Source organism: Lithobates pipiens, unplaced genomic scaffold (genome assembly GCF_037356315.1).
Source record: "Lithobates pipiens isolate NorthernLeopardFrog02 unplaced genomic scaffold, aLitPip1_a1.2 Scaffold_23, whole genome shotgun sequence".
NCBI classification, from domain to species: domain Eukaryota; kingdom Metazoa; phylum Chordata; class Amphibia; order Anura; family Ranidae; genus Lithobates; species Lithobates pipiens.
The window spans coordinates 295,295,296-295,309,895 of NW_027507785.1; positions in this window are offsets into that span (position 1 = coordinate 295,295,296).

A 14,600-nucleotide genomic window follows, 5' to 3' on the forward strand; every position below is an offset into this window, starting at 1 on the left:
TCGGAATTTCTGTAATTTTGTCCGTCCAAACTTGGTTTCAGCAGACAGTCCGCTCGTGTGTAGGCAAGTTGGACGGACTAAGTATGGCGCATGCTCAGAAAGGATTTACACGCCAAAGGTTGCATTGCAGTGCATTGGATGTCGTATTTCTAGTCCCGTCGTACGTGCTGTACACGTCATCGCGCAAGCTTTCAGCGGACTGTCTGTTCATCATGTGTGGTCAAGTCCGTTCATTCAAAAGTTGAACGGACTGTCTGTCGGATTGTCTGATGAACTTAGTTGGGCAGACAATCCGCCCGTGTGTACGCGGCCTAAGACTTATGCCGCGTACACACGATCGGAATTCTCGTTGGAAAAAGCTCTGATGGTTTTCCCAACGGAATTCGGCTCAAGCTGTCTTGCCTACACACGGTCACATCAAATTCTGATCATTTATAACGCGGTGACGTACAACACGTATGACGTGACTAGAAAAAGGAAGTTCAATAGCCAGTAGCCATAGCCAATAGCTTCTGTCTCGTAGTTGAATCTGAGCATGCGTGATTTTTGGCGTATCAGAATTGCATACACACGATCGGAATTTTTTCCGTCGGGAAAATTGAGAACATGCTATCAATTTTTGGCTGGTGGAAATTCGGACAGCTAAAATCCAATGGAGCATACACACGGTCACATTTTCCGATGAAAATATCTCATCGGTCTTTTTCTGGCCGGAATTCCGAATGTGTGTACGTGGCCTTACATATGAGTCTCCATGATTGAAAGAACTGACATCCAATTAATGAAAGGGGTGGGCAAAGGACAGTAAGGATGGGGAGGAAAGGTATAGATGATACCGAATGACCTCAAGTCGGGAAATGAGGCGGGCTCTATTACTGCATCTTTTAGTAGTGAGATGCTCACAGTGTGCAGAAAAATCTGAGTAAGCAATTTCAGTACAGAAGAGGAGCTTGTACAACTGTGCAAGACTGAAAGCAAGGCTAAGTTCCGCTGTAAATGTAAAACACAGTATAATAGAAGTGATGAGAGAAACAACTTCCATGAACCAAGATTCCACCCGGGTTGCTCTGGATCTGTCCTTTCCCACAACCAATTAGGAGGAGTTATTTTAGTTCTGTATTGGACGCTGAACTGCTCTAGGAATCCTAATGTTTAATAAGTCTTGATTGTACACCAAAACTGAAATTAAAGGGATTGTAAAGTGATTTTTTTTTTCTTTTAAAAATAACAAACATGTCATACTTACCTCCACTGTGCAGCTCGTTTTGCACAGAGTGGCCCCAAACCTGCTCTTCTGGGGTCCCTCGGCGGCTGTCTCGGCTTCCTCCCTCAGATGCTTCTCACGTTCATGCGAGCTCCCTCGCATGGTGAGAAGCATCTACGGGTGCGCTCCCGTGATACAGCCGGCGACTATAGCCGCTCGCTGTATCACACGGCCCCGCCCCCGGCGCTCCGCGTCAGTGGATGTGATTGACAGCAGCGCGAGCCAATGGCTGCGCTGCTTTCCATCCATCCACTCCAGCCAATCAGCGGCCAGGCTGAACAGTGGAAAGGACGTCGGGGGACGAGCACGGGACATTCGAGGTGTGAGGTAAGTAAAACGGGGGGGCTGGGGGCGCCGGCACTGTCAGATGTTTTTTCACCTTAATGCATAGAATGCATTAAGGTGAAAAAATATTTACCTTTACAACCCCTTTAAGATTTACTGACACTGACTGACAGATGTTGACAGAGGGATGTTCAGCCTGATGCTGCCTGTATAGTTCCCTCCTGATGTCACAGAGAGGAGATACGGGAAGCAATGTAGGACCTCTGCAGCATTTCGCAAGTGTAGTAAGTACCACTGTTCCCACTGACCACCATCACAAATCAGCACTTTGACCACCAAGAGGACACCAAGAATGAGGACACCATAAAGACCAACAGTGAGGGCACACTGACCTCCAAAGAAGCACATTGAACAACAGTGGGGGTACATTGACCACCAAGGCACCAAGGAAACCCATTGAACAATGGAGACACACTGACCACAAAGGAAGCACATTGAACAAGGGAGGTATGGGAGCACACTGATCACCAAGGAAGCACATTAAACAATGGAGGTAAATTGACCACCACGGAAACACACTGAACAATTGGGCACACTGGCTGTCAAGGGAGTGCATGGAACAATGAGGGCACACTGACCTCCAAGGAAGCACATTGAACAACAATGGAGGCACACCGGCCACAAATGGAGGACACTGAAAAACAACGGGGGCACACTGACCACCAAGGGAGCACATTGAACAATAATGGAGGCACACTGACTGCCAAGGGAGCACAGTGAACAACAACGGGGGCACACTGACCACCAAGGGAGCACATTGAACAATAATGGAGGCACACTGACTGCCAAGGGAGCACATTGAACAACAATGGAGGCACACTGACCTCCAAGGAAGCACATTGAACAACAATGGGGACACACTGACTGCCATTGGAGGACATTTATCAACAGTGGATAATTCAACCCACTACGTATACAAGGATGTGCTCACAGCATTGGTACATGTCCCCAAATGCAGTGCCTGGCTTTGCATTCTTGTTGTTGGACAATAACTTATTACCCTACAAATGACCAGAATTGAATAATGAGATGTGTCCCCCATAGAATTCAATTCAAAGTTTGCGCACTTCTAGCTTATTTCTACTTTACTAGAATATTTTCTTTTTGCTGCTTTTCCTGGAATGTCATTCATGCATAATAAAAACTACACCCAAAAACATGTTTTTGAAGAAAAATAAAGGTTATTGGAATTTTTATGCCCTTAAAATGTTGTGAACTTTGTATTTCATACACCATGCTTTAGGTGCATTCTTCCTTCAACAAAATAAAGGCAGCACTACATCCCACAACTAAAAGTGAATAAATACACACTCATGAATTTAAATGATCAAAACTCCCCTGAATCCAATCACTAAAAAGGAATTATTCATATAAATCTAAAATAAAATATATAGTGGAGTCTTGGAGAGGGAGAAGCAGTACAAGGAACCAATCAGTTATGGGGCAGTGCTCGTGAGTTAACCACTTTAGCCCCGGAAAGGATTTCCCCCCTTCCTGACCAGGCCACTTTTTGCGATACGGCACTGCGTAGCTTTAAATGACAATTGTGCAGTCGTGCGATATTGCACCCAAACAAAATTGACGTCCTTTTTTTTCCACAAATAGAGCTTTCTTTTGGTGGTATTTGATCACCTCTGTGGTTTTTATTATTTGCGCTATAAACAAAAAAATGGCCGAGAATTTTGAAAAAAAAAACAATATTTTTTTACTTTTTGCTATAATATAATTTTTTCTTTTTTTTTTAAACAACAGGGACTTCCCTATGGCTTTCCCCATGTTGTCAGAGGGGGTCGGGCAGGGGCGGATCCAGAGTCTAATCTCGGGAGGGGCACTGCTATAAAATATGTTTTTTGGGGGGCAATTTATATGGGAAATGGCTGGTATTGGCGCTTCAATCATTACGGCACCATGGTTGTTATGGTGTCAGGATGATTGAAGCGCATTATTTCTATTAATACATTGTAATATAAAATTAAATGGTTCAACTCACCATATTGCAGAATCAGTGGGAGCCCTGAGGATGTCACTTGCCATGTCGCCTGCCACCAAATGTGGATTGTCACTTGCCACGTCACTTGTCACCAAATGCGGATTGTTACTTGCCACGTCACCTGCCACACATTGCAGATTGCCACTTGCCGCGTCACCTGCCACACATTGCGGATTGTGACTTGCCACGTCACCTGCCACACATTGCGGATTGTCACTTGCCACGTCACCTGCCACCAGATGTGGATTGCCACGTAGCCTGCCACACATTGCGGATTGCCACTTGCCACGTCACCTGCCACACATTGCGGATTGTCACTTGCCACGTTGCCTGACCCACATTGCGGATTGCCACTTGCCACGTCACCTGCCACACATTGGGGATTGTCACTTGCCACGTCACCTGCCACACATTGCGGATTGTCACTTGCCACGTTGCCTGCCACACATTGCGGATTGTGACTTGCCACGTCACCTGCCACACATTGCGGATTGTCACTTGCCACGTCGCCTGCCACCAGATGTGGATTGCCACGTAGCCTGCCACACATTGCGGATTGCCACTTGCCACGTCACCTGCCACACATTGCGGATTGTCACTTGCCACGTTGCCTGACCCACATTGCGGATTGCCACTTGCCACGTCACCTGCCACACATTTGGGATTGTCACTTGCCACGTCACCTGCCACACATTGCGGATTGTCACTTGCCACGTTACCTGCCACACATTGTGGATTGCCACTTGCCACGTCACCTGCCACACATTGCGGATTGTCACTTGCCACGTTGCCTGCCACACATTGCGGATTGCCACTTGCCACGTAGCCTGCCACACATTGCGGATTGTCACTTGCCACGTCACCTGCCACACATTGCGGATTGCCACTTGCCACGTAGCCTGCCACACATTGCAGATTGCCACTTGCCGCGTCACCTGCCACACATTGCGGATTGTGACTTGCCACGTCACCTGCCACACATTGCGGATTGTCACTTGCCACGTCGCCTGCCACCAGATGTGGATTGCCACGTAGCCTGCCACACATTGCGGATTGCCACTTGCCACGTCACCTGCCACACATTGCGGATTGTCACTTGCCACGTTGCCTGACCCACATTGCGGATTGCCACTTGCCACGTCACCTGCCACACATTGGGGATTGTCACTTGCCACGTCACCTGCCACACATTGCGGATTGTCACTTGCCACGTTGCCTGCCACACATTGCGGATTGTGACTTGCCACGTCACCTGCCACACATTGCGGATTGTCACTTGCCACGTCGCCTGCCACCAGATGTGGATTGCCACGTAGCCTGCCACACATTGCGGATTGCCACTTGCCACGTCACCTGCCACACATTGCGGATTGTCACTTGCCACGTTGCCTGACCCACATTGCGGATTGCCACTTGCCACGTCACCTGCCACACATTGGGGATTGTCACTTGCCACGTCACCTGCCACACATTGCGGATTGTCACTTGCCACGTTGCCTGCCACACATTGTGGATTGCCACTTGCCACGTCACCTGCCACACATTGCGGATTGTCACTTGCCACGTTGCCTGCCACACATTGCGGATTGCCACTTGCCACGTAGCCTGCCACACATTGCGGATTGTCACTTGCCACGTCACCTGCCACACATTGCGGATTGCCACTTGCCACGTAGCCTGCCACACATTGCAGATTGCCACTTGCCGCGTCACCTGCCACACATTGCGGATTGTGACTTGCCACGTCACCTGCCACACATTGCGGATTGTCACTTGCCACGTCGCCTGCCACCAGATGTGGATTGCCACGTAGCCTGCCACACATTGCGGATTGCCACTTGCCACGTCACCTGCCACACATTGCGGATTGTCACTTGCCACGTTGCCTGACCCACATTGCGGATTGCCACTTGCCACGTCACCTGCCACACATTGGGGATTGTCACTTGCCACGTCACCTGCCACACATTGCGGATTGTCACTTGCCACGTTGCCTGCCACACATTGCGGATTGTGACTTGCCACGTCACCTGTCACACATTGCGGATTGTCACTTGCCACGTTGCCTGCCACCAGATGTGGATTGCCACGTAGCCTGCCACACATTGCGGATTGCCACTTGCCACGTCACCTGCCACACATTGCGGATTGTCACTTGCCACGTTGCCTGACCCACATTGCGGATTGCCACTTGCCACGTCACCTGCCACACATTGGGGATTGTCACTTGCCACGTCACCTGCCACACATTGCGGATTGTCACTTGCCACGTTGCCTGCCACACATTGTGGATTGCCACTTGCCACGTCACCTGCCACACATTGCGGATTGTCACTTGCCACGTTGCCTGCCACACATTGCGGATTGCCACTTGCCACGTAGCCTGCCACACATTGCGGATTGTCACTTGCCACGTCACCTGCCACACATTGCGGATTGCCACTTGCCACGTAGTCTGCCACACATTGCGGATTGTCACTTGCCACGTCACCTGCCACACATTGCGGATTGTCACTTGCCACGTTGCCTGCCACACATTGCGGATTGCCACTTGCCACGTAGCCTGCCACACATTGCGGATTGTCACTTGCCACGTCACCTGCCACACATTGCGGATTGCCACTTGCCACGTAGTCTGCCACACATTGCGGATTGTCACTTGCCACGTCACCTGCCACACATTGCGGATTGTCACTTGCCACGTCACCTGCCACACATTGTGGATTGCCACTTGCCACGTAGTCTGCCACACATTGCGGATTGCCACTTGCCACGTAGTCTGCCACACATTGCGGATTGCCACTTGCCACGTAGTCTGCCACACATTGCGGATTGCCACTTGCCACGTAGTCTGCCACACATTGCGGATTGCCACTTGCCACGTAGCCTGCCACACACTGCGGATTGTCACCTACTGGTGGTCTTTTGTTGGGTCCCAGAGTGAAGATAGGCAGCAGAGAGATGATGCAATCTCTCTGCTGCACACAGCTTCCTACACAGTGAGGGTGGAACTGGAGGGATGCAGGGCAGTGAGAGATGATGTCATCTCCCTGCTCCCCTGCCTGCTGGCTTCCTGATTGGCCAGCAGCCCTCCTAAGCCGCCCAGCTGCCCCCCCCCCCCCTCACCCGTCCACTCAGCGCGGGTACCCGCGGAACCGGCCGCGCGGGTACCCGCGGAACCGACCGCGATTGGACCCGCGGAACCGGCCGCGGGTACCCTCGGAACCGGCCGCGGGTACCCTCGGAACCGGCCGCGATTGGACCCGCGGAACCGGCCGCGATTGGACCCGCGGAACCGGCCGCGGGTACCCTCGGAACCGGCCGCGATTGGACCCGCGGAACCGGCCGCGATTGGACCCGCGGAACCGGCCGCGATTGGACCCGCGGAACCGGCCGTGCTGTCATTAGCTGGCGGTATTCTCGGAGGGGGCAATTGACCCGTTGCCCCCCCTGGATCCGCCCCTGGGGTCGGGGTCACCCGCTTATGTAAACAGGTACCCCACCCTGACATCACGGTGAAGGCCATAGGGAAGTCCGACCCTCCGTTATATAAGAAGTGTCAGAAGAATCGAAGCGTCACGCGGCGGAAGACTCCCACTGAGGCGGATCATGCAGATGGAGCAGAGCGGAGAAGAAGCCGGAGCAAGATGCGGGACGAGAAGAGCGGAGGAAGAAGAAGATGATAAAGTAGATGGAGAAGAGGAAGTTGGAGGAACAAGAACACTGAAGGAAGACCAGAAGAAAGAAGATGAAAGAAGAAACCATTAATAAAGGATTTGTCAAAAACCGTCTCTTGTGTTTTTTAACCTTTTTGACACTTTAATTTGTGAAATGGTAGGGGTACATTTGTGCCCCATTACCAATTCACATGGGGTGGGATCTGGGGGTCCCCTTGTTAAAGGGGGCTTCCAGATTCTGATAAGCCCCCCACCCTCAAACCCCCACAACTACCGGGCAAGGGTTGTGGGGATGAGGCCCTTCTCCCCAACAACATGGAGACAAGGAGCTTTGGGGCTACCCCAAAGCACCCTTCCAATGTTGAGGGCATGTGGCCTGGTACATTCAGGAGGGAGGGTGCTCTCCCATCCCCCCCTCTTTTCCTGTGGCCTGCCAGGTTGCATGCTCGGATAAGGGTCTGGTATGGATTTTTGGGGGAACCCCACGCCATTTATTTTTTTACAATTTTGGTGCGGGGTTCCCCTTAAAATCCATACCAGACCTGAAGGGCTTGGTATGGAATTTAGGGGGACCCCCACGCATTTTTTTTTATTTTGGTTCGGGGTTCCCCTGTGGGGAAATCCCCATGCCGTTTTTATCAATGAACTTTTATGTGTATTGCGGACCGACAATTCATTGTAGCCGCGAGTAGTTTTACATGATTTTTTTCCTTTATAAATTTAATTTTTGCTGTCAGACTGTTCTAAACGTGGGAAACATGCACCCCTTTACAGGCATACAATAGACACCCCCCCCCAGGTATGAAATTTAAAGGAATATTACACTTTTATTGTTTCACTTTACGCATTATTAAAATCACTGCTCCCGAAAAAATTGCCATTTTTAACACTTTTTTTTTTCATTGATACATGTCCCCTGGGGCAGGACCCGGGTCCCCAAACACTTTCTATGACAATACCATACATATAAGCCTTTAAAATTAGCACTTTTGATTTCTCCCATAGACTTTTAAAGGGTGTTCCGCGCCTTTCGAATTTGCCACGAACAGCCAAAAATGTTCGCTGTTCGGCGAAGTGGCGAACAGCCAATGTTCGAGTAGAACTCATGTTCCAGTTGAACTCATGTTCGACTCGAACATAAAGCCCATCCCTACAAATGATTAATGTAGCATTTATTTCCTGCCCTTAGCTAAAGCATGATGCATGCAGGAGGGTGTGGTTAGCTGAGAAAACCCCTCCTCCTCTCCTACCTTCCTAAAGACTCCTGGGATGTATGACATAATTTGCCTAGGCAAGAAACCAGGAAGTAACTGAACAAATGTAAGAAAATATAAATTCTTTTGGTAGGTAAAGCAGGTCCCATATTTGTATTCCATTTATATATTGTAACAGATTGCCCAGCTTCAACTTACATGGTGGTAGTGATATCATCTGAACCCACAATATTTGGTTTCGGACACAGACCACTTGCTAGGAGGGTGCACATTCCACGGTCAGAGCTGGGAACCTGCTAGTTTCTGTCCAGAGTCTCTGACTAAGCCTCATTCACACCTAAGCTTTTTGTCTCGTAATTTCCGAAGTGTGACAAAGGTGAAAAATCCCATTATTCTCAATGGGTTGTTCACACTTGTCTATTGTGTCACTTATCACATGAAGCTTGGAAAAGGACACAAGCTTCTTTGGGGTAGAATCAAACTTTTTTTGGCCCCTAAGCTTTAATGAGAACTCCTGAAAATGCTTAAACATTTATTGACACGCATTGAAAGGTGCTCCCATGTAAAAACCTATGGGGCTCCCAAAAAAATAAAAATAATAATTTGGCTCCTTTTTCTCCAGTTGTGATAAGGAATGTGTGACAAATACACATACAAGTGTGCAAAAAGAAAAAGCTTAGAAATCACTAGATGTGCGGGTAATTTCGTTCTGAATTGAAATTCGGACGAATTTTCATTTTTTGGAAATTTGGATATATCCAAATTTACAAATCACAATACTTCCTTAAATTCTCCCAAAATCCTGAAATGAATCTGAAATAACAAAAAAAAAAATTTGGACGAAATTCTAACTGGAATAATTTACGAATCCTTTTCGAATACTTTTTGAATAGTTTTCAACTATCAAATTCAAAAAGTTTTCGAATTGGAAAACTTTTCGAATTCAAATAGTTTTCCAATTTCCAAAGAGAATAAAATAGAATAGAAAATAAAGGAATAAAATAGAAACAAATAGAATAGATAAAAATATAACAGAAAATAAAAGAATAGAAAAAAAATCACAGAAAATTAAAGAATATAATATAATAGAGTGAAACAGAACAAAATAGAATAGAACAAAACAGACTAGAATATAATAGAAACACATAGAATAGAATAGCATAGAACAAATATAACCATCCTCTGAAATTTGGATTTCAAATATAATAATTTTGAATTCAAATACATAAGAAAAGAATAGTATAGAAAAGAACAGAATAATAAAAAAAAAAGAATAGAAAAGAATATAATGAAAAAAAAAGAATAAAACCTTGTGAAACAAAAAAAAAAAGAATAGAAAAGAATAGAATTAAAAAAAGAATAGAATAGAATAAAATAGAAAGACTATAACGATCTTCTGATATTTGAATTTGGAATAGAATACATTTGAATAGAAAATAATAGAATAGAGAAGAATAGAAAAAAAAATAGAAAATAATAGAATAAAAAAATAGAAAAAGAATATAAAAAAAAAAATAGAATAGAATAGAAAGAATATAATCATTTCCCAAAATTCTAATTTTAGAATCAATACGTATTTGAATAGAATAGAAAAGAATAGATTTGAATAGGATGATGGTTATATTCATTCTATGCTGTTGTTTTTTCTATACTATTGTGTAATTTTCTATTCTATTCAAATTCAAATTGATTGTATTTGAATTTTGGAAAATGGTTATATTATTTCTATTCTATTTTTTTAAATTATATTCTTTTATATTCTATTCAAATTTCAGAAGCTGATGATAATCTTTCTATTTAATTCTATGCTTTTTTTTTATTCTATTCCATTCTATTCTGTTCTTTTATTTTCTATCCTATTTGTTCTGTTTTACTCTATTATATTCTTTTCTTTTATGTTCTGTTATATTCTTTTCTATGCTATTATATTATTTTCTATTCTATTTTATTCTCTTTGGAAATTTGAAAATTTGAAAACTTTTTGAATTCAAAAACTTTTCCAATTTGAAAACTATTCGAAATTGGATCGAAAACTTTTCAAATCGATCCAAATTCAAAAATTCTAATTAATTTGAATATGAATAAACAAGACAAATTCTGAAAACAAATTAAATGGATTAAATGAATTTAATTAAGTGAAGTTACGTAAATAACAGATCAAAATAATTTTTTTCATTCTGCACATGTCTAGAAATCACACGGCTCCACTCATGTTAAAGCAGAGTTCCACCCGTTTTTTTTTTGTTTATTACAAAAAGTGTAGCTGCTGATTTTTAATAAACAGACTTTTAAAATTTTTAATAAAAAGACACTCACCTGTCCCACTGTCCAGCGATGCCGCCGTCTGAAGCCTCACTCCCCCCCTCCTATCTGTGGCACCCTCATGGCAATTGCTTCTCGGCCAGAAGCGCACGGCACATGCGAATCGCACTGAGCATGCGCAAGTCAAGCGGCACATGCGCAAGTCCGTATGCACATGCAAACGTTGCACTCCGCATGCGCAAGTCGCAGTGCACTCTGCTATTGGCCAGGCAATCTTCTAGGACCTGTGACATGTCTCAGAAGATTTCAGGCAGGGAGGAGGCAGGGAGGAGGCATCTAGGGGGAGAGGAGGAGTCACGTAGGTGGGCAAGAAGCGGAAGGAGGAAGTCCCTCTAAAAAGAAGGTACCCACCCCCTCCCTCCCCAAAAAAATCACATGTCAAATGTGGCATGTTAGAGGGCAAGGAGTGCTTAAAGCCAGGGCCGTCTTTAATATTGATTGGACCCTGGGCAAAACTTTTCTTGGGGCCCCCCCATGCAGTTTTGCTCTCCACTTGCTCTGAGACATACAATAAATAGCAGCTAAACTCAAAATCAGTATACTGAATCAGATTGGTCAGCAATTGCGATTGTTTGCCAGAGGTTACAGTGTATCATGACCGCTTACTGACTGGTTGCTAGAGGTTACAGCACACATTACGGTTCACTGGTTAGTTGCCAGAGGTTACAACACATAAATTTTGCTTGCTGATTCATTGCTAGAGATTACTGTGGATATGACCTCAGGGGGACATGATATACATATGAATACCATGGCTATTTACATATGAATGCCGGTAATTTACATGTAAACACAAGGTCTGGAGGTGAGTCATCTGTACACAACAATAGGGCAGAGCTGGGCTGCATTAGTAGCAGCACTTCACACTGAGATATCGGGACACAGCACAGGGCTAAAACCTCAAGGGACGAGGGAATTTAAACCAGGATAGTTGGCAAGTATGAGGCAGCTGCTTTGGGCCCCACAACAATGACAGGGCCCAGGGCAGCTGCCCCTTTTGCCCTGCCTTAAAAACGGCCCTGCTTAAAGCGGAAGTTCCACTTTTGGGTGGAACTCCGCTTTAAGTGTGAATGGGGCTAATCAGCATGATTATGGGAACTCGTGGGTCATTGGCTCCATTCTCTTCGCTGATTGATAGGGATGATGCTAGCCTCTCTGTCTGTACTGTCTGAGCAAGGTCTCTTATTATTTGTTGAATAGACAACCCTGGCAATACATTCTAAGCTTACAAACTTTTTTGTTTTGTTTTATTGCCTAAAAAAAAAAGGAAAAGCGTTCCCGTCCATGTGTTTTTTTTATTTCAAATGGAATTGGAACGTAGGTGAAAATCTCTGTCTAACTTCTGACCTCTAGGAATAGCATTTCAAGGGGGAATCCCCAAAAGATATTTCTGGCTGGAAACTATTTGCTTACTGCCTAATTTTGCTGTGTTTGGCCAATAAAACGAAATCCGTGGATTCATAAAAATGTACAAGCAAGAACAAAAGGAGCTGACACAGTGAAATCTCGCACACTCAGAACACAATACGCAGCTTGCCGAACAATGCAATCATTTGCCTTGTTTCTGCTCTTCGAAAATATAATAATTGGTTGCCGTTTCCAATAAAATGTGTACTTGAGTAAATTAATTGAGCAACATAATATCCCAATTTACCCTTTGATGATATCCGAAATGCCATCAGTTTGCAAAAGAATAGGAACAATCTAGTGACTCAAAGAAGAAATGGTTTGACAGCGTGAATTTGCATTACAATATAGCACTTATCAGAAAGGCTGATGATGGTAACCAATCAAGTGTAGCAGCTGTGAGGACATTTCGTGTTGAGGATTAAAAAGGAAAAAAAAAAAAGGCTTGATTGTGGACTGAGCAGATGAAATGAAAAATGAGGGATACTTATCAGACACCCCTTACTTGCTGCCTCTGATAAACTCCAGGCAGCAAGTCAAATCTATCTGTGGACTGCTAATGCTGATGTTCAGGAATGTTCTCCATACCGGACTAAACGGACCCTAAAGGTGAACCAGTATTGAAAGTGATAGGGGGCTACCATTGCCGATGTATTAGCTGAGTTCAGTCTGAGACAGAACCCTGTGTAACATTAACGTGTATCTAAAGCTAAACTTTTTAAAAACTTTTTGAAAAGAATGGTGAGGGTCTTTAGAACTTCTCAATCTCTCAATATATCTTGGCGATAACTGTTGCCAGGACTAAAAATGAAAGAAAATCTAAAACCAAAAGCTGTCGTCCGAACATTAAATCTTCTAAAGGAAAGACTGACAGGGGTGTAAGCAGGTTCAGTCTGTACTCCCCACTTCAGGTGGCGCTCGAACCGAAGTGGCAATGCAGAAGGGGAAGGAAGTTGTGAGGAACTTGGTTCCTCTATGACTTCCTGCAGTCACAGGGAAAGAGCTGTCCGATTAGACATCTAGTGGCCATCTTCGGTCAGGCAAAGTTTTTTTTAAAGACTTCAGCTCCTGGATTTGGCGTGCTTAATGTGAGTGGCTAGCATAGGGACAGGATCCTGCTCTGACAGGGACAGTGCTTAGAGTTAGGGAAAAGTTCCAAAGGAGTAGGGACAGTGCAGAGACTGCATCTATCTCTCTTCAGGAAGCATTCCCTTTGAGTTTTGATCGGCCAGGCTGCATTCCTCTCCTCATTGCAGTCTGGTGGCATCTTCGAGTCTTCAGATCCGGATAGGCGGCATTCCTCTCCTCATTGCAGTCTGGTGGCATCTTCAAGTCTTCAGATCACTGTCCAGTGGCGGCCGCTCCATAAGGGGTGTAGGGGCACTGACCCCCCTATCCATGCGTCCGGCCCCCTGATCTACCTGCAAGGTGTCGGACTATGGATTCCAATGGGGGGTGTTTTTTTGAAGCACATGATTAAAACCAGAGGCTCTAATAGGCTTTAAAAATGGGTAAGCTCAGGGCACACAGCACTGCGCCCGAACACACCCACTTGTGTCGCAATAGTGAATGATTATTCGCTATTGGCACACTGATTCTCTTCCCGACCAACCAGGAAGCCCCTATTGGACAGGGAGTCTTAGGACTCCCTGGCCAATCCTGTTCCTGTGCGACTGGGAGTAAGATGTCCCATTGTGTGCTCGCCGCAGCGGCCCGGCTCTCCCTCCACCTATGGTAAAGTAAGGCTCATTCAGAGTGCCTAGTGTCTCCTCCAGGGGGGGGGGTGGGGTGGTTGCCAGGTGATTGCCGCTGTTCGTCTCCCGCGGTGGGGAGTGGCGGGTTATTGCTGCTGTTTTGCTTCCGTGGCAGGCCAACGCCGCTGTTTGTTTCCCACAGTGAAGGGTGCCAGGTAGGTGGCGGGTTATCACCACTGTTTTGCTCTCGTGGTGGGGGGGGGGGGGGGTGGTGTTAATTTGAGACACCAGCTGCCACTGTCACTTTCCATAAGTTGCTCCAGACAGGTGTGCCTACCTGAAGGGCCTGAATAAGCTGTGTTTGAACCTTTTCTACAATATAACTTTGAGTAGCCAGGCTGCATTCTGCTCCTTGTTGCAGATGCTGACGGCATCTTCAAGTCTTCAGATCACTGTCCAGTGGTGGCCGCTCCATAAGGGCCAAAGGGGCACTAGCCAATCATGCCTAAGGAAACACTTTCTGTGTGGCCGGGAGGAGGATGTCCCATTGTGTGCTCGCTGGAGCGGCCCAGCTCCTCCTTCCCCCTACGGCATGGTAAGGCACATTCAGAGAGCCTAGTGTCTCCCCTGTGGGGGGGGGGGGGGGTGGTGGGTAATCGCCGCCGTTCATCTTCCCATCTTCCGTGG